The sequence below is a fragment of the Desmodus rotundus genome, chromosome 1 (genome assembly GCF_022682495.2).
Source record: "Desmodus rotundus isolate HL8 chromosome 1, HLdesRot8A.1, whole genome shotgun sequence".
Classification (NCBI taxonomy): Eukaryota; Metazoa; Chordata; class Mammalia; order Chiroptera; family Phyllostomidae; genus Desmodus; species Desmodus rotundus.
The window spans coordinates 66678009-66701880 of record NC_071387.1 but is presented as its reverse complement, the minus strand read 5'-3'; the positions used below and the strand labels follow the sequence as shown (position 1 = coordinate 66701880).

Here is a 23872-nt window from a genome sequence, read left to right as displayed (position 1 = left end):
TTACAACTTGCCCAAGATCATGAAGCTGTCATTCCCTGCACTCTGAAAAGGCCCTAGAATGTAGGTTGCCAATTGGGGTGTCACTATTGTTTCCAATCCTTCATATTCCCTCATGTCTTTCCCAAACTCTCCTCCACTTGAACATTTTAAAGTGGTTGCTCATGAGTTGTTTATATCCATTGGACATAAGGCTGGTGTTGCCTCTTGGCCCCACCTCTTAGTCTATGCCCTTTTGTTGAATAAATGAATGCTACATTTCATTTCCTCAGCAGAGTTGCACCTGAAAGCCTCATGTCATGTCTAGGGTGAGGGTAGGGTGTAAGTCTCGGTGGATAATACAGAGATTAATTGGGAAGCATTTTGATAGACTTGGTTCCTGGTCCTTGATTGTCTCTGGGAAAATACCAAGCAGAATAATCATGGCTATATATATTTAGGGGAGGGGTCATTATGCAGAACAGAAAATGATACATTTAGGTATCTGGGGAATCAAAAGTCTTAATATTTCTTAATAATAAAAACATGGAAAGGACTTACAAAACCTACAATATAGATGAAGCCTTATCCCTGGACAAGCTGATATTCTTAACAGATGAAACCTGAATTCTTCTCCCTCTTACCGTTCAGTATCTTCAGTGTCTGCCTCTGTGTCCTGAGTCTCTCTACATATGTACCCGGACGACCCTTCACGCCAAACAGCCAGCTGCTCACACATATACCCACCTCCAACTTTTCAGTTAACCCTTATGCTCTTCAGACGCTAGTTTCCTTGTTTTCTTTCCCTCCACTGACAGACATCTCAAAAGCTCCCTTATTCCTCACCCCACTGTGGTCTGGCTTTTGCTTTTGGAAACTATTCTTAAAACTATCACTGGAAAAGGTCACCAGTGCCTTCTAGATTCTAAATGTAGAAATCATTTTCTAAGCCCTCGATTTTACCTTTCTGGCACCTTTAGTTTGCTTTTTCTGTTCTATTTCTCAGCTCTGTTATACCTACCCTGACATCTTGAAGCACTCTCCGCCAGTCCCCTTTGCCAGCTGATCCTTTTCTGCCAGCTGATCCTTTTCCACCACCTGTAAGCTGGCCAGTCTCCTTTTCTATTGTATAATCTTCTGCTGGATGATCCCCTGTTACCTGTCTCTTGTCTCATCTTTTTCCCAGGCCCTTTTCCATATACCTATACAAAATACAAATTATGGAGGGAAATGTGCAAAGAATATTAAACAACTAGCTAAAATGATGTTATGGGTTGTTTTCAAAATATTATCTTCAATATAGCCATATTTATAAGCATTACAAAACCTCGGATGCCATATGGACTAAACACCAAATTCTCTCTAGCCTTGCTTTTTGTCTTTTTATAATCTTTTATTATGGAGAATTTCAAATATACACAAAATATGCAGAATAGTATAATGAATGCCCCATTTTTCCATCACTCAGTTTTTACAATTATTATTATTCTTAATAAAGGCTTTATTTTATTTAATTTATTTTTTTAATCCTCACCTGAGGACATGCTTATTGATTCTAGAGAGAGGGGAAGGCAAGGAGAGTATGAAGGAGAGAAACATCAGTGTGAGAGAAACACATAGATCGGTTGCCTCTCCCACAAGCCACGGGATGAAACCCACAGCCCAAGCATGCATCCCAATCAAGAATTGAACCCACAGCCTTTCAGTTCATGGGACGATTCTCCAACCAACTGAGCCACACCAGCCAGGGCTCAACAATTATTAACTGATGGCCAACCTTGTCTCAACTGTAGCACCATTTACTCGTCCCCCAATATAATTTTCAATAAAATCCAAGGTGTCATATTATTCACACATAGATATCTCAGTATGAATAAAAGATAAGGGCTTTTTAAAAACAGAACTGAAGAACCATTATCATATCTGAACAAATTAATAATTCTTAATGTCAAATTTCTGGGCAAATTTCCAGTAGAATCAAAATGTCATAAATTTTCTTTTTGTTTTACAGTTTGAATCAGGAACTAGATTAGGTCTATATCTTTCTGTTTGTAAAATTATCTTTCAAATTTGTGATATATAGGTTCTCTGTCATCTTTCTTTTTTCACACTAAAGTGTAAAAGGAAAAAAAAATGCCCTGGCTGGTGTGGCTCAGTGGTGGAGTGCCGGCCTGCAAATCAAAGGGTTGCTGGTTCAATTCCCAGTCTAGGGCACATGCCTGGGCCCGGGTCCCCAGTGGGGGACGCACAAGAGGCAACCACGCACTGATGTTTCTCTCCTTCTCTTTCTCCCTCCCTTCCCCTTTCTAAAAAAGTGAATAAATAAAGTCTTAAAAAATCAAAGTATAAAGAAAAAGAATTAGTTGTCATATAATTTCTCAGTTTGAGTTTTGCTGATAGTATCTTTGTGGTATATTTTCTATAAATTAGAGGCGTGGCCAGATTTAAGTTTTGGTTTGGGGCAAGACAGTTTTATGAGTAGAGTTGTGTTCTTTCATCAGGAGGCCTGTAAGATGAGGTTATTCTGTGTGTGTGTGTGTGTGTGCGCGCACGCGTGTGTGTGTGTGCGTGTATGAGAGAGAGAGAGAGGTTAGCACCCATTGATGCCTGTATGTATGAATCATTAGGAGTTGTAAATTGGTGGTATTTTCGTTTCATCATTTTTTCTTCATTTATCAGCCAGATTTCACCAATGAAGAGAAACTTTCTCTATCTTTTGTGTAACTAAAGAAAAAATACCACTTGTAAAGGAAAAATAAAACATAGTGCATGATTCTCCCCCAACCCCCCCCTTCCTTTTTTTTTTTTAAACCAGTTTTCAGAAGAATGGATTTTGTTTCCTAGCCTCCTTCAACAATGACCAATGTTTTATTAAAGCATTGTTTTAAGACTTCTTTAATCTGACCTTTCCCCTCTCCCTCTTTCTTAACTCTCCATATACTTCAGTGATCCTAACATCTCAGCAATCTTTGGTTCCTTGACCATTCTATGCTACTATTTCAGTGGTGAAATGACCTTGGTCCTTAATGACCTGGTTAAGGGGTCACCTTTTCTTTGAAGCTTTTCTACATAATCTGCCCTACCTAAATTAACTCCTGCTCTTCCCTTGTGCTCCCTCCATTAACAGTGCATGTATACTTTGATTATAGTTGTTATTCTCTCATATTAAAGTGTTTTTCTCCTAATCAGTGGGATGTTTTCAGGGCAGATATGTCTCTTAATTGTCTGACTTCTCAGCTTTTTACACTATGCTTGGCACTTAATTGGTGCTCAACAAATGTTTAAATAGTGCAAAGATGTATTTATATATATATATATATATATATATATATATATATATGTATGTATGTATGTATGTATTTCTAGCTAAGACTCCTCTTAAGTAATTTGTGTATTTATAGTTGAGAAGTTTCTGTATCCTGAGGAGTCTCAACTGTAAATATATCTGAATGACCTGGCAGTGTGGATTCTGGCCCCTCACCTGAAGTAGGCCACAAGGAGTGGGAGAACTCACCGTATAAATAAGACAAGTCTTGGTCCTCTCAGAGGCACATTGTTCAGGGTATAGGCCACCCATGTACAGATAAGTACATAGCACAAGATTCTGGGATAAATTGGCAGCCAAAGTAAGCAAGTTGTATGCATTGGATTGTACTTGACCTACCTTTGTAGCCCTCGCCTTTGTGTTAGACTACATAAGCTAGCCGAGGGGTGCAGAGCTATCAAACACTCCCACAAAGCTACCTGAGATTTTTTTTTAAAAAACTTATTCTACCATGTAGAATATTAAACCATAAAAATAACAAAGGGGAGGCAAGGACCACCAATTAATCTTTACTGGAGACAGCAGAGGGATGTGAGAGTCTAAAATCCCAAACATTTGTTTCTGTATTTTAAAAGAGCAAATGGTTTTCAGAGAAATTTCAATAACAGGATGTTGAAGTGAAAGAAATATCTGCCTCTCTATTTCCTATGGAGACTGTGCAGTGGCATGATAACATGAAAGTTATACGACCACCTTGTTTTTGCTGTCTGTGATTGTAAAATATGATTATATTTCCTCTAATATTTATATGTGCTCTTGAAGTTATTGAAACTGGTAAAATGCCACTTGTATATTGTATAAAAGGAACTATTTTTCCCTCTTCTGTTTCCTCAGGTTGCATAATTATCACAACAGATTAGCTTTCAGTTAATAACCTTAATTTGGTTGTGAAAATATTTATTAAATCATCACATTTGAGTATCTGCAACCGTGCAATAATGTTTATTGTATATGGGGAAGAATGAATGAAAAAGGTTTTTAACCACAAGGAGCTAGCATTATTTAAAAAAAAAAGTTATACTGAACACTAACACACTGAGAGCAACAAGATGTAAAGGATACAGTTAGTTCTAAAGAACTATCATATTAGTCAGTTTTCAAATACATACTTAATTATACTCAAATGTATATTGAATTATACTTATTGGAGGCTGCTAGCATTTCTAAGAGTGATTTTTAAAGAATCGTGATTACATTGTAAACCTAAAATTATAACCAAGATAATTTATCACTATGGGAGGTTGAATCTATTAAGAGAAAAAATGACCTGAAGAAAGCAGCCATCGTTTTGGAAAAAATATTATTACAACTATCTTATCTTAAGAAAAGATAACACTCCAGCATATGTACTTTGAAACTTTTTTAAAGTAGCCTAAAACTTATAAATTGATGGATTCCCTCCTGTCTTCAGTTCTGGGGATTCCCTCCGTTGGAATTTGCATGCTGGTGGATCCTGAACAGCTGCCCTTCTGTCCAGCCCTTATGAGCCCCTCCCTGCATAGTCTGCAGCCAGAGAAGCTCAACCGATTGGCCTCTGCTGATAACTGCTCTCCATTCCCCTATAAAACATGTTCGCTATTGCCCACGCTGGTGGGTGCTCTCATCCTGTGCAGTTCTGCCCCCACAGATTGAATAGTACACTCATTATGAACTCAGTAGTTGTTCCGAAACGTGTATGTCAGTTCTCCTTATAATCCCATTAATTAACTGGTTCTGTGAAAACTGAGTTGCAACCTGAAGGGGAGTCCCTGGAAAAAAATTATTCCTCAAATTAGGTGTGAAACCCTAAAAGGAAAAATCATGAGAACCTAGAATGACACAGCATTCTAATAGCTTTGCAAGTCTCTGGCTTCTTGCTTATAGATGGTGATCATAGATAATGCATTGAATGAGGTTTATGTAAAAGACTTTTAGACTACACTCAAACAGAAAACTCCTTGATCCTACATTGAAAGATTGGTTGATTAATGTATATTTATAAAGTTTAGAGTAAAATATCCAAGGGGGTGTGTGTGTGCTTTCTTTCCCCTAGTTCTAGTGTCTTCCACCTGACATATGCTCACTAGCCAAAAATCTTGACTGCTCCTCGCCCGTACTTCTGTTACTATTTCCCCTTGATCCTTGAGTTAGGATGAGCCGTACTTTGACAACAGTTATCTCGTCTTTCCTCCATTATTCCATTGTATGGATGACAATCTTGTTCATATCTCACTTCTTGCAGTGTTTTCTAGCTGAGTGTATAGGTTCAGTCCAGCTTTGGTACCATCCACACCCACCAACATTTCTCTGTAGCAGTATGCTCATGTAATAAATGTATTCTGGACACAGTTATCTGCTTGTAATTCTAGTGTGTTGGACCAAGGAAAGCATATCATTTATATTTTGGTGTGGAACACAGACCATGTAACTTTATTTATTTTATTTTATTTTTTAACAACTGATAGTCAATTTATTAAAAAGATTGATTTAGGCATCTGCAGTGGTGACTTCAGCCTCAACTCCTGGTTTAGTACTGATGGAAATAATCTGTTTAACAATCTCAGAAAGGCTGTGCAAGTCAATGAGTCACTTGTTGATCCTCATCTGAAATGGATCCCAAGTCTTAGAACCCTCCCCACAGGGAGTTTTTCTTGTAGTGATTTTCAAAGTCTTAGTAGGCATCCAAACTGGTCCTTTCACTTTGCGATTCTTTTTCTTTGCGCGTCTGATCAAGTCAGCACACACCTTCTCCAAAGACTTTACCTTCCAGCTGGTTAGAATAATTCTAATTGGGTGAATCACCCCCTCTGGTTCCAGGGGTGTCTTTCCTGTATCTTTAAAAGCCACTGCAGTGGCACGGCTTCCTGACCGACTTGTTCCTCGGGGAGAGGGAACAGCGGTGGTGAGCTGGGAGAAGAAGCCGGCTGAGCAGTGGTGAGCCGCAGCTGCAACTGCGGCTTCCTCAGAAAGAGACCATGTAATTTTATAAACCAAGTGAAAAGGGGTCCCAGAAAGAATCTTGAGATGTGGGAAAAGGCTCCAGGTCTGACAGTTGTACTAACTTTGTGATCTGGGACAAAACAGTTGACCTCTTTGAATCTTGATTTTATTATCTCTGAGATGTGAATAATAATATCTCCTAAAACTTTGTGACTCAGATGAGTAGCAAACAATACTTGACACATAGTAAATGCTAGTAAAATCTGAATATTTTTAAACTAGTTCCCCACACACACATTTTTTTTTTAATTTTTTAAAAAGATTTCATTTACTTATATTTAGAGAGACAGGAAGGGAGGGGAAAAGGGAGAGAAACATCGACCTGTTGCCTCTCTCACACCGCTAACTGGGGACCTGGCCCTCACTCAACCCACGTATGTGCCCTGACCTGGAGTCAGTTGAACCAGTGACCTTTCAGTGTGCAGGTCAGCTCTCAGTCTGCTGAGTCACACCAGCCAGGGCAACACACACACACACACACACACACACACACACACTTTTTGATAAAATGGGGATCCTGGTAATGCTCACCTCAGATTGTTAGGATTATGTGTGTAAAGGACTTTCCAAATTTTAAAATACTGCTCAAAAGATGTTAAAGTGATGACTTTATCTTTAAAAAAAAGCACTTAAAACACAGTCTATAGTAAGCATTTTATCCTTCTAGTTGATGGATTTTATTCTGCTTTCTTATGAAATTGCCATTGTAGATTCTTTGCTCATATGTGTTAACTTCTGCCCAGTATGCTTCAGCTTGTCTCGTGGTCAGGATTGTGAATTTTGAAGATGAGGACTCTGTTTTCTCAGACAATAAGCCTATGTCTGTCCTAACCAAGGGGTCAGAAGATTCTGAAGTATAGTTAGTGGTTTTCTGAACAGGCATACCTTGTTTTATTGTGCTCACATTATTGCACTTCATAGATGTTGCCTTTTTTACAAATTAAAGGCAAGAAAGACCCTCCACCAGCAAAAAGATTATGACCTCCTTTTTCATAATACTTTATTACGGTGGTCTGGAACTGAACTCCCAACATTGCTGAGGTCTGCTTATACTTTGTTTACCTGCTGCTCAGCTGTCACTACTTTTGATGGCTTTATAGTAGCCAAAAACCTTTAAAAATGCAGACCTGCCTAGCATTTTTAATCAATTGAAGGACACGTAACATACCACACAGGGAAGATTTATTTTATTTTCATTGTGTGTGGTTGTGAAGCATATCAGTAAGTCAAAGGAAAAGATTTTAATTGTTACAGAGGACATTTAAAAGGTGTTTAACCTAAATTTCTTTACTAAATGCCAAATTTTGTTTCAGGGGATGAAAATGCCAACCTTTTTGTAGTTGGTTCATTACAGAATAGGGAACACATAGCCAAAATTAAAAGGCAACACAGTTTTGCTTTAGATTCATAGCTGCATGTTTTAAAGTAGCTTTAAAAGTTACCCCATTAGTACCTTTTAAAGCTACCCTTAAAACGCCACTTTAAATCTGGCGTCAGATCTATTAATTTGACTATTATGAATATGTAGGAATATTTTTGAAAACTCCCATGGTCTTGTAAAGCCTCCAGGCTCTTATTAGCAGAAAAATCTTGCCTTCTGCCAGGGCACGGAGCCAAGATAAGATCCTTAAGTAGATAACATTTAGCGTTTGAAAAAATAATAATGAAAGAGAAGTCCACGTGGAGCTTTCACATTGTTATCCACTTGAAATACCCACTATGGTGTTGGAGTCCAAGCGAGAAGATTAAGCAGATGTCAGGTTTGTTTCGGCAGGATTCACTGCTTAACCACCTTCCCTCCAAAATGTTTTATGCCCAGCATCCTGGGAAGGATATTGACTAATTCATTTGATCCATCTGTTGCATTGGGAGACACTCTGGGTTGGTTCCTCCAACTATTAGCTTCACAGGTGGTGACCAATGAACTTGGGGAGATTATAGCCTTTCATAACTCTTGTGGGACCTTTCTTTCTCCTGCCCTTCTTTCACATGGGTCACTTCGGACTTCAGCCCCCCTAACCTGGAAAAAAATTAGGGTGCACAGCTTATTATTTTTTTAGGAGGCCCATAAAAAAAAAAAAGATCAAAATAACCCAAGACTTTGTCTCTACTTTTCTCCTTTGTCTCCAAAATCTTTACCTAACATTTTATTCCTTGTTTTGGGTTTTGTTTTGTTTTTTTACCTTTTTCTGAGGAAGAAATTAAAAGTACTTACCATGTTTATTACAAGTATATTTTAGTGCTAACATCTAACACTTTGTGAATAACTCTAACCCCCAGCCAAAGTGTTACCTCACAGTGGTAGAGGAGAATTAGAACTGGTTACGTATTCTGAGTAAACTAGTTCTTTCCTCCAGGTGGTAGAGTTATACACCCAGACATGGAGGTGGCATCCTCTTTGTGGACTCCAAACTTGCCTATTAGGGGTATTGAGTTAAATTATTTCCCTCCTTACCCCAAGGCCTTGAACTGCTAATTCTCTCAGAGCAAGGTCACCAGTACGCTCAATGTCTAGGTAGGAGGAACTATGGCTGGATTCCTTAAAACTGCTTACCATCCTTTTGTTTTGCACAGCTGGCATCTTATTTTGTGTTCAGGTTGGAAGAATTTCTGTACCCCTCCCACCCCTCCACAGGTGGCAAAAACTTGAAATCTTGGTATTAATTCTGGAAGAGCTACCTTCCCTCAACCCCTTCTCCCTCTTTGGGGCAGGAGAGGTTGAGCTCCTCTGTTTGATCTCTCAGCCTGCAGCCAGAAGCCTGTGTGGGAATCCAGCTAGCTCTATGCTGTGTTGTACTGGTGAAAATTCTACAAACTGTATGACCATACAGTTCCTCATCTGGAAAGAAGAGGGATGATGGCAGTGAATGATTTGATAGAGTTGTTATCAAGGAAAATTAAAGTGACTGTAATTCCTTTTTAGATGTGAAACTTTGGGGGAATGATAACTCTTATTAATGAATGATGAAATGCTTTCAAGTAAAGTGTCAAATAATCAGAAATCAATTTATTGTATGTTTAAGCATTGGCAATGTCAGTTATAAGTATATCTCAAGTTAGGGTTGACACTTTCACCTGTTACTCTAATTTTCTGTGGTTTTAAAATATATTTACCTAGTCCTATTCACTGATTAATACTCAGCATTAACTTTGGTCAGGTAATTAAGTAGTTATTTCAAGCCTAGGTGTTGGCATAAAAAACGGGGCACTGCACATATTTATAGTCTTCAGTCTTTGGCCTGTCCATATATATTCAGTTAGTTTTCTTTTTTCTTCTTTATTTTTTAAAACAGGTTTTTAATTAAATTTCCTATTCATTGATTTTTAGAGGAAAGGAGAGAGGGGGAGGGAAAGAGGGAGGGAGAGAGAAAGAGAGAAATTGAGAGAGAAACATTGTTCATTGTTCCACTTGTTTATGCATTCATTGGTTGATTCTTGTCTGTGCCCCAACCAGGGATCGAACCTGCAACCTTGGCATATTGAGATGATGCTCTAACCAACTGAGCTACCTGGCCAGGATTCAGTATACTTTTCTAAAAGCAACTTTATTGAGATACAATTTACACACCTACAATTCACTCATTTAAAGTGTATAATTCAGTGGTTTTTAGTATATTCACAGAGTTGTACAGCCATTACCACAATCAATTTTAGAATATTTTCATTGCCTTTAAAATAAACCTCATACCCTTTAGTTATCACCTTTCAATTACATCTTCTGTAGCCCCAACTATCCACTAACCCACTTTCTGTGTCTATAGATTTGCCTGTCCTGGACAATTCATATTAATGGAATTACATAATACAATGTCTTTTGTGATAGACTTCTTTAACTTAGCATGATATGTTCAAGGCTCATCAGTTTTGTAGCATGTACTAGAACTTCATTTCATTTTATGGCTGGATAATATTTTATGGTATGGATACACCACATTTTGCATATCTCTTCAGTTGATGGAGATTTGGATTTCTTTCACTATTGGCTATTGTGAATAATCCTAGTTTCACATAATGTGTTACAGACGGAACATTGCCTTCTGATCCTGTAACAGCATTCAGTCCCTGACATTCTTGTTGGTATAATTTGTCTAATTTTTCTGAGCATCTTGAGAAAGTTCAGAGGATTTTGATAGAGGCTGTGGGGGGGGGGTGGTTATTGTTCTCCAGCTGAGACAACCGTTTAGGTGTTCTCAGTACACGAAACAAAGGGGAACGTGCCACCACCCGTGTCTTCATTGCTGGTGGGAATAACTCTTGTATGGTTGCACAATTACTCAGGAAAGTATGGAAATTTTTAAAATTTGAAGTTTGTTTTTAATAATTTCCTTACCAATGCTCTTTAATGGGAGCTTCTTTGGGGAAAAACATCTTTCTTTAAAAACAGACAAATTCTACCATCTTCTTCATCAATGTTCGATTTTGCATTTTAGCTGACTACTCAGTTTTGTTGTTTATTAGAATGAGTATTCAAGAGAAGCAGTCACTTACAAATTTTCTGACTTATCCACACTCGACCTACCTTTTTGTTTTGAGATTTACACACGAATTAATTTGGTTAAAAATTCTAGTGTGGGAAATTTCTTCTAGGTGAGAATTAAAACATGGATTTTCATAAAGTCCTATGTATTTCTGTTTATAGAACTTGAACTTCCAGATATCTAAAACTTATCTATTTTATTTTTCTGTAATGTCATGTAATAGGAATTATACAGCATATAGTCTTTTTAGACTGAGTTTCTTCACTTAGCAATATGCATTAAGGTTCCTACGTGTGTTTTGTGGTTGATAACTCATTTCCTTTTATTGTTGAGTAATACTCTATTGTATAGATACGCCATAATTTATCCATCAGTCTACTGAAGGACATTTGATAGCTTCTAGTTTTTGTTGCTGATGAATAAATCTCCTATAAACACTTACATTCAGGTTTTTTATGGACATAAGTTTACAAATCAACTGGGTAAATACCTAGGAGTGTGATGGCTGCACTGTGTGGTGAGACTATAGTAAGTTTTGCCGTAAACTACCGAACTGTCTTCTAGAATGGCTGTACCATTTGTCTTTCCTTCCATCAGTGAATGAGAGTTCCTGTTGCTCCACATCCTCATCAGTATTCAGTATTGTCAGTTTTAAAATTTTTTAGCCATTCCAATAAGCATGCAATAGTATCTGTTGTTGTTTTAATGTGTTAATTTGTTTTAACCTGAAATTCTGGATGTAAAACGATGTTGAGTGTCTTGTCATATGCTTATTTGCTATCTGTATATCATCTTTGGTGAGGTATCTACTCAGATTTTCTGCCCATTTTCTTTTTTTTAAATTTTTTTTGAAAAAAAAATCCATCCTGCTCCCTATTTATTCCCAGAATCTAGCACAATGTCTGACATGTAGAAAGGCTTTATCCAATACATACGTGTTGAGTAAAGCATCATGGTTATATAAATTTTGCAACTGTTAAAATGATAAATTAGATTAAAAACAAGAAATGATATGGGAGTATTTTCATCATGTATATATAAACGTGTATGTGTATTGGGTCATCACAGTGCACACTTTGAATATCTTACAATTTTATTTGTCAATTATACCTCGGTAAAACCAACAAAATGGGGAAAAGATATAGAACTTCCTTTGCACCCTAGAACCTACCATCACTTTCTCCCAGTCACTACCCCTTATTTCCAAAAGTAACCACTACCCTGAATATACACTGGTTTTGCCTGTTTTTAAGTTTTATGCAAATGGAATCATATACAATGTAGCTGTTTGTATATGGCTTTTTGTACTGTATATTCATGGGTGTCATATAGGTTATTATGTCTGTCCAAGTCTTTTGCCTAATTTACTGTTGGGTTTTTTATTTTGTTATTATTTTTGTACTTTTAGTCATGTTTATATGCATTAAGTATACAGGGTTCTGTGTTTTTGTTTCCAAAACTGTACTATCATTGTATATTTGTGTAATATATATACACACACACATATATATATATATACACACATACATATATATGTACATATATATATACATACATATATATATACATATATATATATATATACATATACATATACATATACACACACACACACAGTTAACGAGTTGCTCTTCTTAAATGAGTGACCTTTGGATAGGCTTTCTGTAGGAGTTTACAGTGGCTTTGGAATTCTGTTTGTAACTTTTTCCCAACTGCCTTTTTAAAGATGTTGATATATTAGAGGAACTAGCTGTTTATCTAGTAAAGAGTAATTTATTTTATTGATGAGACTTTTGTTTGTACACATTCACAAATATAATTGGCCTGGAAACTCACTCTTCAGGATAATACACCACAGCGATGTCTTCCACAGTAACTCCGAGAGACTTGGACAACAAGCCCAGAACACTGCTCTTCCACGGGGGAGAACTCTTTAGTTGCCATAGGACAGATGTCTAAAGGGAACTGAAAACCACATAGCTAATGAATGAGGTCATTAAGCTTTTTTTTTCTCATTTAATTTACCATATTATTTATCTTTAAAAAATAAAGTATGTTGTATGTATAAACAGAAATAGACCAAGATAAATAATATGGTAAATTAAATGAGAAAAATTTGGCTTGATCCATTATAATCATGGAATTGTACTAAGTATCACTAGGTAGGGATTGGCGAACTGTAGCCCTTAGACCAAATCTGGTGTTCTGCTGGCTTTTGTAAATAAAGTTTTATTGGAACACAGCCATGCCCATTTTTACATATTGTCTGTGGCTATTTTCACACTAAAGGTCAAAACTGAGTAGCTGTATAGCCTGTGAAGTCTAAACTTACTGTGGGCCCTTTGCAGTAAAAGGTTGCCAACTGCTTCTATAGAAGTTGTAAAGTAATCTTACTTTCTGTCCTCATCCTCATCTTTATCTAGAGGTGGTCAAACTTTTGGTATCTCTGGGCCACACTGGAAGAAGAATTGTCTTGGGCCACACATTAAATGCACAAACACTAATGAAAACTAATGAGCAAAAAAAAGGTTTTAAGTAAATTTACAATTTTGTGTTGGGCCACACTCATAGACATCCTGGGCCACATGAGGCCCGCAGGCTGTGGGTTGGACACCCGTGATAGTGGGATTGTGGAGGAAAGTGGCTAATGATATAAGTATTCAAAAAACTCATACACAAAGCAAAAAAAAAAAACAGAATAGTAGAATTATCGGTGACAAAAAGCACATAAAAGGCATCTTACTATATTTAGACCATTAGAAGCAGAATTCATATGTTGGAGAGTAATGGCTATCAGGATATAACAGCACTCGTTATCATAAAATTCATGATCTAGGTTCAGTTCAGAACTGTTTGGAATTTTATATATACCCAGAAAATGCCGTGGCTGTTACCATAGGAGCAGAGTGGCCAATATTAATAGCCATAAAAAGCAGTTGACATTTCTTGCTGGAAATTCTCTGACATCTGGAATATTCGATGTGGTCATATATTCCTTTGGCTATATCATTCATGCACATCTTTAAGAATAGAGCCTGGGGCTTCCATGGAATGGGGTCTGTCACCTCCAGTGATGTCTGTGGCAGCTGAAAGCTTCTATTAATAGGCTTTGTCCACTCCTGCAAGCTTCATTACTCCAGTGATTGGGCCTCTAAACAAATCTTGATGACAGGAACCAGATCAAGTCCTTTTGTCCTTTCTTTAGCAAAGCTATAGCTAAGAAAAAGGAAAGCACAAAACAAATTTCAGAGGCTAACTTGTAGGACTTACTGGCTTCTGAGGCAGTAGGGTTGGGACTGCTCACTAGAGAGGTATTCGAATGATCCTTCTTGCCACTCTTATTCTAACTGCAAACTTTCTTATTTTAGATAACATTATGTAAAGTGTGTGTCTTCACACGGCGCTTTTTAGACTGTGTTCACCAAATGGCAGGCATCTGTACTCGTTCTGTATATGAAATACAGAAATGGCAGTACCAACTGGAAGTGGGAATTTGGCTTCAGCCTAAGGGACAGCAATGGTATCCCGCTGTCTGTAGTGGAGTGACAGGCCAGATCACTAAAGAAAGAGATTCTAGGTTCCTCTAAAGTGCGTCTTTTCATCAGTTCCAGAAGAGAAAACATCAAAATGTATCTTGTCAGACCAAACTGTCATTTCAGACCATGACTGTCATGGTCTCAGAATTAGAACTTTATTGACATGGAATGCTGTGCCAATCAGTGGTGCACGATTATATGAAATGCCTATAGGTGACTTTTAAAGAAAATATTAGCCTAGACTAGTGGCTTTCAAGCTGGGGTGATTTTGTCTTCTCTCCAGTGTCCCTATGTCCCTGAGATATTTGGCAATGTCTGGAGACATTTTTAATTTTCATGATCTGGGCATGTGTATGGTGGGGGGCGCTGGTGCTACTTACTAGCATCCAGTGGGCAGAGGCCAGGAATGGTGCTAAATATCCTACCATACACAGGATAGCCCTCACAACAAAGAATTACCCAGTCCAAAATGTCAGTAGTGCCAAGATTAAGAGATTGAATATTGAGTTCTTAGGTGAGATTTCAGCTTATTAGGGTAAATTACTAAGCCTTTCTAAATTCCTTTTGGAAAAGAAAGGGGAGTATTTCTTACTGCTTTAGGATGGTCTCAATTGAGCCAAGAAACTAAATTTTGTTACTTTTGTTTATATATTTCCAACATAATTATGTAAACATTTTTGAAAAGTGAGAATGGTTGTATAAAGAAAAAGTAGAACACACAATCTCAGCACTCATTTGTACAGTTTTTTTCAAGACTGGAAATACTATGGAACAGAATGGTTAATCCATCAGAAAATCCTCGTTAGAGAAACCAACTAAAAGTGGAATTTTTCCTGGGCTTTCATCCTGCTTATATTATCTTTCCCAAGCCCTTTCTCTTTCAAATAATACTGCCATCACACAAAGTTTAGGTCATTTTATCAGAAAGTGATTATTTAGACTATAAATATTTTAGCAGAATTCCCACCATCAGGAATTCTTGTTGATATTTAAGTAGAGTGAGGAAATTTTTTATAAGATTATTTTTAAAAATTTATTTTTGGTATGTATGTGTAAATAACCCAGAGATTTTCATTTAGTACCTTTAATCATGGTAGGTTTCACTAATAAATAAAAGTATTTTGTAACTTTCCAGTCTGACTCTAGAGATTACATTTTTATTTTCCGGATGAATTTTTAGATGATAATGAAATCTAAAAAAGCAATGGGGAGGAAAAGACCAGATATTCTAGACCACTACACAATAGTATCCCTGAACTTCAAAAGCCCCAGGAGGGTGCAGCTGGGGAATGCTATATTTTCTGTCCTCTTGGTGAGCTAAATTTGGTTTGGCAGAGAATTTTTAGGAGTAAATAAGGCTCTATGAGTAAAACTTTGCAGTTTTAGCCAAAGAAAACAGACTGGGGATTTGATGACTCTCTCTGATTTATTAGTGCCATATGCAGGGCCTTTTGATCTTCAGGATTCAGTAAACCAAGGAATTGATATTTATCAGAACTCCATCACGTGGGAAGAAACCTTAATTTGCTTATAGTGTTGATACTAATATAATTATCCAATACCTGTATCTGATTGATGATAATTGAGTTAGGTTATATTAAATTTTAATGATAGGTAAAAGCGAACATTAAAACAAGTTTTTGGATAACATTAACATTGGACATAACCTTATTTCTCAAGTACATCAGATTTGCTTACTTCAGTATACATAGCAGGTCCTCCAGTAGTGTCATTTCTTTCAACATTGTTTTGGTAAAATATTGATGAGATGCTATAAGAACTTAACTCTTGTTTATATCAGTAAGCCTCTTGTAAAACTGGTTTCATTATATGTCATTTCTCTTAAAGTGGCATAACCTGTTGGCATTAAGTGAGGGCTTACTGTATAACAAAACCTCTTGCTAGGAGTGCAGGAACTGCATTGTAGTGATTATGGTTGCAAAGGAAAAAAAAAGGCAATAACTTAACATTGATGATACCACATGAGCAGATGTTATGTAATAAACGCTACTTACAATCTTAATTTGTCAGACAACATAAAGGAGTTTCAATTAAGTTTGAGGTTTCACCCCACTTCTAAATTCCTTTGTAATACTTTTATAAAGTAGTGAAAACCACAGGACAAATATTTCTTCCATTAAGCCATCAGAATCCATCTGTTTTTTGTCTTTTTACTACTAGGACAACTTAACATATGACAGAAGTATATATGTCTGTAAAATTGAGATGAAATATCAAGAACAGTATAATGGTATTAGTAAGTTCTTTAAATGGATCTTTTTCTTGAAACTTTTGGGGCCCACATTTTTTACAGGAGGAAAAACGTCTGGGTCTCAATGAGTGGGATGTCCTACATGAGTTTCACTTTCTTTTTCTGTGAGTTCTTTTCTTTCTTTTTAACTTTTTTTTTTATTGTTGGTCAAGTACAGTTGTCTCCATTTTCCCTTTGCCACTCCCCCCTGCCCTACCCATTTCCACCTTGAATTCTTAATTTGGTGGAGCGATTTAGTCAGGAGGTACAGGTTCCAGAAGCTCACTGTTTTTATGGCTTTCAAATTTGCACTGAGAATGTTCACTCAGAGATGTACAGTTTGCTAATAGACACTTATCATCAGAGGTCCCAGAAAAGGGAATTTTTATTTAATGCAATTGAATTAATGCCATATGTTAAGAAAAAGACAGATCGGGCCTTGCAGTGGATAGCAGATAGAAAATCTAGTTTTGGGGGAAGGGGAGTGGCCTTTGCTGCTGTAGAAGGAATTTTCTTCTCGGGATCTTTTGCTGCTATATTCTGGCTAAAGAAAAGAGGTCTCAAGACTGGACTCACCTTTCCCAGTGAACTCATCAGCAGAGATGAAGGGATGCACTGTGACTTGACTTGCCTCATGTTTCAGTGCTTAGTAAATAAGCTTCAGAGAAAAGGCTCAGGAAGATCACTGTTAATGCTGTTGAAATTGAGCAGGAATTTTGTACTTGATCAGGCAATTTGTACTTAGATAATCACTTTTAATTCTCTTCTTTATTGTCTGTTTGTATAGAAGTCCTTTCTAGAATGTCTTATACATCAGGCATTAAACAAGGCTTTTGTCAGCTCCCTGCTCCAAGAGAAGTTTAAGGGAAAATAAATTTTGAGTCAGTCTGAAAGTGGTCACCTTATTTTTTAAAGTGCCAAGTGTATTTTAGGGAAGACTATCATAGATGGAGAGTGTAGAGAAGCAAAACGGACTCAGACCGGACTTTTCTTACATCATACTTTCACAGGTGTTCTTATTGATAATAGTAGCCATTTAGCCATCATTTACTCCATGCTCTGTCCTAAATGCTTTACTTGCATTCATCTACATCCTCATGGTAACTATATGAATTATTACTGGTATTAATTTCATTTGCCCACTAGAGAGGTGGAGAGAGGTGGAGAGAGAAGTTACTTGGCTAGTGTCACACAGGTACAAAGTGCGGGAATCAGGATTCAAACCAGACCTGGTGCTTCCAAAACCTGAGCCCCAAATTATTTTATTATTCCATTATTTCCACCTTTACCCTCATATTGAGTTTTCAGAGTATTTGACATTTAGATTTGAGTGCAAAATTCATGTCAAAATAGTTGTATTTTAAAATCTTTGCCATTTTTTATAACCTATCCATCTATCATACAACATTTGGCTTTCTGTATCTCACTAACACATCTTAATATATATATACATGAATTTTATTATATACATATATGTTTACTGGAAAATGTTTACTGAAATTGTTACTGGAGCCCCAGTAATGAATGGGAGCTTAAAATCATGTCTTTTAACCCTACCACTCATTATTTGCACAAGAAAATGTGATCCTCTGTAGTGACGTTACCCTGTTTATGGGATAACTGTGCTATTACTGAGAGGATGGGGAGGTCTTAACGTTAAAATACCCATGAGACAAACTGGTCCTGAAACATTTACGTGGTCATTCTTTTACTATGTGCTTCATAAAACTCTGTAGTCTAGAGCAGGGAGTTTACTCAACTGCCCTAGGCTGATAAGTCAGACTCACTTTAGGGAAATATTCTGGAATGATGAAGCAATGTGATTCAAGATCTGGAAATACTGGGGGAGAGAAAGTGTTCGACATCCGATCTCTGTAGCAGGATGCCTGATTACCACACATACAGTTGTATCAGATGGAAGAAGCTAGTTTCTGCAACAGTTTGGGGTGGATGTTTGCTTCTGATTAGCCTGTGTGTGTGTGTTGGATGAGTGAGCAATTGGGAAGTCATGACCATGTGTTTGCTGTCATTTAAACTGCCAATCTAATCTAAATATACATGTGGGTGCCTCAGGAGACTTCTTTCTCTTCAAGAGGATCATTCTTACCATCTCTCAACTCCCTGCCGACAACGTGAACTTTGGGGCACTTTTGTTTTCCTGAGGGCTACTCTGTTTTCTTTTAAATAAGGTGAGGAGGACTTCTTTGCTTGCTGTATTTTTGATTTTTAAAGGCCAGATGAATGTAAAGTTTATTTACTGTGAGCAGGAATGTCGTAGGAAAGATAGCTTCTAGCATGTTGTATGTGGTAATGAAAAGTTGTGGGGTGAGAGTTGATGAGGAAAAGACACAGAGTTTCAGGAAAAGACACAGAATGATTCAGGAAAACTATCAATTTTTAATCAGTAACTTGCATATAACATGCTTTAATGTATTATTTTTAAAAATTAGAAAAAACGTTTATAGAAGAGGAGGGTTGGTTTTATAATACTTCATTGTAGAATGAAACCCTGATGGGCATTTTCCCCCAGAGTCATTTAAGGTTAAACAAGAAAAGATATCCTTTTCCTCTGGATTCAAAGTATTTAGACATATTTTTATCTACCTGGGAATTTTTGAAATACATTTTAAAAAATTGAAGTTTTTTTCTATTCATGATTTTATATTATACCTTTTATTTTCTAAGAGAAGCTAAGAATTAGACTTCTAAATATCTTACTAACCTAAAACAAATCTTTTCACTCAGAAAAGAATAATACTGTTCCTTTGTCATAATTATATAGTTTATTACATTTCGAAAAGCCATATATCCAAAATGTTTTTCTTTCTCCATTCACATATTTTTAGATGTTCACATCTGAACAGTGTAAAATTTAACTTAGTAAAAAAAAATAACAGAACACCTTTTGTCATCTAACCACTAGAGTATTGGATAAAAAACTAGTTATCATTTAATTGCACATTAAAATGCTTCCTTAATATTTTTTCCTAATCTTATTTTAATTTATTTTATTTTTTATTTAATCTTTATTGTATTTTTTCCATTACCATTTAGTCTCCTTATAGCACCCCACCCCCAGCAATCACCACGGGACCTTGTCCATAGGACCTTTATCCTTTTTGCTCAATCCTTCTACCCTCTAACTTCCCCCATCCCTGACCCCAGTTATCATCCTGCTTTCCATATATGAGTCTGTCCCCATTTTCCTTGTTAGTTTAGTTTGTTCACTAGATTCCACATAGGAACAAAATCGTATGGTATTTGTCTTTCGCTGTCTGGCTTATTTCATTTAGCATATAGTATTCTCCATCCAGGTCCATCCATACTATTGCAAAGGGTAAAATTTTCTTCTTTTTCACAGCTGAGTTGTGTTCCATTGTGTAAATGTCCCATAGTTATTGTATCCACTCATCTACTGATGGTAGGACACTTGGGCTGCTTCCATATCTTGGTGATTGTAAGTAACACTGCAGTGAGCATTAGTGTTTTGGGTTCCTTCAGATATATTCCCAGAAGTGGGATCACTGGGTCAAAAGGCAGATTCATTTTTAATTTTGTGAGGTAACTTCATACTGCTTTCCACAGTGTCCGTACCAATCTGCATTCCCACCAACAGTGGAAAAGGGTTCCTCTTTCTCCACATCCCCACCAACACTTGCTTTTTGATTCCCTTAATATTTTTGATAATCCTAGAGAGACTATGTTATTTTCTAAATACTATTACTATGTAAATTCTTACACATGTACATGTATTTAATTTTTAATTTATTTAGTATTTGAACTATATGCCAGTTTAAATAGAGTGTGGCATATACAGATTTATATGTGACAAATATAAACTAAGATAAGTAGTAACAAAATTTTTAAAACATAGCATTCATTCAGAGTTAGACACATTTTGCGCATGAGCAATAAGGTCTATCTTTTTTTTTTCCTAGAGAAACATGAGAGTTATGTACTTTAATATTTGGAATATCAAAGCACGAACATCCATTGGCAAAAATAAACTTTCCTGGAACTATATTCAAGGAAAATTTATCATACAGGTCTCAATTAATTAAATGCAATCACTTGATGTCCAAATAGACAAAGTAATTTCATGTAAATACTAATCTCAATAAATTAAAATTGTTTTTCTCATAGGGCAGACCATAGTGTTTTTTACAACATGGAATTATTTAAAGGTTTAAAAACCTTTTTTTTGCACAACATTTCCTTTTTAAATGTTTTCCAGCATAATTTTAGAGAAAACAGAAGCCGATCATAATAAATGCCTTTTGGCCCAGGAAGAGTCATATTTATTAAATTGTATTCTAAAGCAATAAGGTGGAGCCTTAGTGTCCCTTCAAAACTAGTCTCCCCTCCTTCCTCCCTCCCTCCCTCCTTCCCTTTCCCTCCTGCCCCACTGCTCAGCTCACACGCAGGGAACTGTGCAGTTTACTCAGTTCATCAGGAAATTACAAGAATAATAATGTTAATATCTCTAGTTTTACTATAGATTTTCAGTTTATAAGAAAATACCGCTTTCCAGACTAATTTGACTTCAGGTTTCTAGTAGCCAGATGGTAAAGAGAACGTGGTCTATTATATGTATCACATTGTTCATGAGATAAAAATCAATCTCTTAGGAGATGTTTAAGTCAAATGCAATTAAGTAGAAAGAAGAGTCTGTGTTTTCTCCTTGTGTTTTAGCACATGGTCTTTTAAATGTAGTGAATAAAAAGGCAATAAGTAACCTTTGCTATGTAGAAAGATAGTCAAATGCCATATTATAAACTAAATGTTCCAAAATTTTTAATATAATACATATTTGAAACATTTACACATGTGTATCTAGCAAGATTTGTAGAATTGAGCTATTCCTGAACAATGATTTTATGAGTAGAAAATGCTCTTGTTCCACACAGATTAAAAATAAGTTTAGATCTTTACCTCATTCTTGAAATATTGAAATTGAGTGAGTTTCTGAGGATCAATTCAGAAACGGTCCGGAACCATCCTCTAAGAATGCTGTAAATCATTTGCCGTTGGTCTAGTTGAACAGCATGGATCTGAACCCTCATTAACTTGTCTGTAAGGAAGACAAAATTGAGAAGAGCAAGGAGGAGGCCGAGGAGACCTTTAGCCGGTGTTGTCCTAAGCTGCCATTGTTGAAGGACATCCTTTTAGCTAATTTCAGTCCCATAAAAAAAAAATCTATTTAGTGATTAGTAACCAGTGGATAAGAGCAGAAAGCCCAAGTGAATAAAGGTCGTAAATACTGAAGTCCTTGGGATAACAGCCTGTAAAACTGTCAGAAAGCATTGCTTAAGTGACAAAAGATAGCCCGAAGTAACAAGAAGTGTTCGCTCACCTAGGCGATAGTCCATATTCGTGGACAGAAGACAATTTAGTTTTCTTCAAAAATAGAGATTCTTCTTGAATCCAGTACCTGCCCTGCTTTATTTATTTGTTCGTTTTAGATGATGTCTGTTTGGTTTTAACTTATGGCTGAGTACATATTCTAGTAGGAATCATGAGGCCTGTTTAAAGATAACTGTGTTTGCAAAAGTAGAACTATGATTTCTGGAACTTCTGTTTAGATCCATCAAGATCTACTTACTTGCTAAGAATGTTTAGCCTAGCCAGAGTGAGTGGGTGAGTATGTGTATGTGTATTTTTTTTAAAGACAGATGGTCAGGAATTAGATGCTGACAAGTGCCTTTCTCTTATTTTTAAATTAAAGTCTAGAGTTCATGATTCTTAAATATTTCCCCCTAAGGGAAAAATAAAAGGAAGTAAGCAAAAACAGAAGAATGCAAGTCTATATTATAAACTATTTTGCTATTACTGCACAATATTGAGTTAACAAATGATTAGATAGAGTCTTACCAGCCAGTACTTTAAATTTGTTGTCAGGATAGAGAAAATTCAAGATAATGGAATTGAGGGGCCTTATTCTAAACTCCTATTGTTCTAACTGTGGTGATGATTTTATGGCATTTGATTTACAATATTAGCAATCGAATTGATATGTTTTACAGTATAATCTTCAAATCCCAAATGTGCATTTTAGAGATGTGTCTTCAGTGTATTTAAAGTGTTGTTGTGCTTCTTCAAGTTCGAGAATTTTATCAACTTACGAGTATTTGCTTTTCAGCATCCCGGCTGTGAGAACTGGAGGTGTCATTCACTGGAAGGGAGCAGATGTTAAAGGTTCTTGCCCCTGCCTCCCTAATCCCAAACACCCTTGAAGAAGAGAAACGTTATATTACCCAAATAGGCATCTTTCTGATGGTGAGAAAAGGCGGTAAAAGGCAGTAAATCTGCCTTCTCATTATGAAGTACAACAATAGATTGATTTATGAAGAAAAGCAACTGTTAGGCTTATGTAAGATGTGTGCATGGAAATGTAGGTTTCTTCAGGGCACTCTAAGCAGCAGCATTCCTCCTGTTCTTGACAAGACTCTAATATTACCAATAGGGAATTCGCTGATTATAAATACCACATTTTTAAAAGGGTACATTGAGAGCAAAACAAAAAATCTACCTCCTAATGTTTTTACATGAGAACAGTTTCTAAATGTGCTGTGGTTTTGCTATTTCAGCTTGTTTTCATTAAAACAAAGAGGCTTAAAACTTTTGGTTATACTTGACATTTTAAATAGAAATGAATGTAAGTATAGTGTATTTAGATGTTAAGCTATTTATAAAAATTTCAGTTTCACTTAATACTGTGTAATTTCAGCAAACACTATGAAATTGGAGACTCAAAGAGAGTCACAGTGAAGACAGTTTCAAACTTCTGGGAGAGGGGCAGGTTATATAAAGTATTTTGTGTTGTTTTTTTGCTTTAACATTTATGCTCACTTTAAAAACCTTTTAAATACATTTATGTTATCTCTTATTTAATAAGGTACTTTATTATAGTATTTCTATTTAACTTAAAAATTAAATTTTAACCTCTAAGTCAATTTTGAGCATAAAATATCATAAAAATACAAAAATCAGGATAGCCTTTGAGTAAATGATAATAATACTGCCTTGTATATTTAGCCCATATCACTCCAGAATTTGAAATCTATGTGATATAATTAAGGTTTGAGAAGGGAAATTATATACTCAAAACTGACAATTGTCTATAGAGTTGGTATTAAAACTCATGAACTCCTCTCTCTCAGGAAACATGTACCCCCAATATATGTATATTTCCAAATAGGAGTAATAGTCATACTAACATATTATGAACAAGAAAGCACATATAAAAATTTGAAAATTTAAAAGGAAAAGACAATATATATGAATAAACATTCTATTATTTTCTTTTACTCCTATGGATTATCTGATA

General features: G+C 36.2%; 1 protein-coding gene and 2 pseudogenes across 3 annotated transcripts in view; 2 read left to right on the top strand and 1 right to left on the bottom strand.

Moving 5' to 3' along the window:
• MLLT3 (MLLT3 super elongation complex subunit) overlaps positions 1-23872 on the top strand; it is a 280687-nt gene that overhangs the window by 213835 nt on the left and 42980 nt on the right. The window lies entirely within an intron of this gene.
• LOC128779657 (small ribosomal subunit protein uS10-like) lies at positions 4988-8837 on the bottom strand (annotated as a pseudogene).
• On the top strand, positions 16543-17570 carry LOC112302753 (ribonucleoside-diphosphate reductase subunit M2 B-like; annotated as a pseudogene).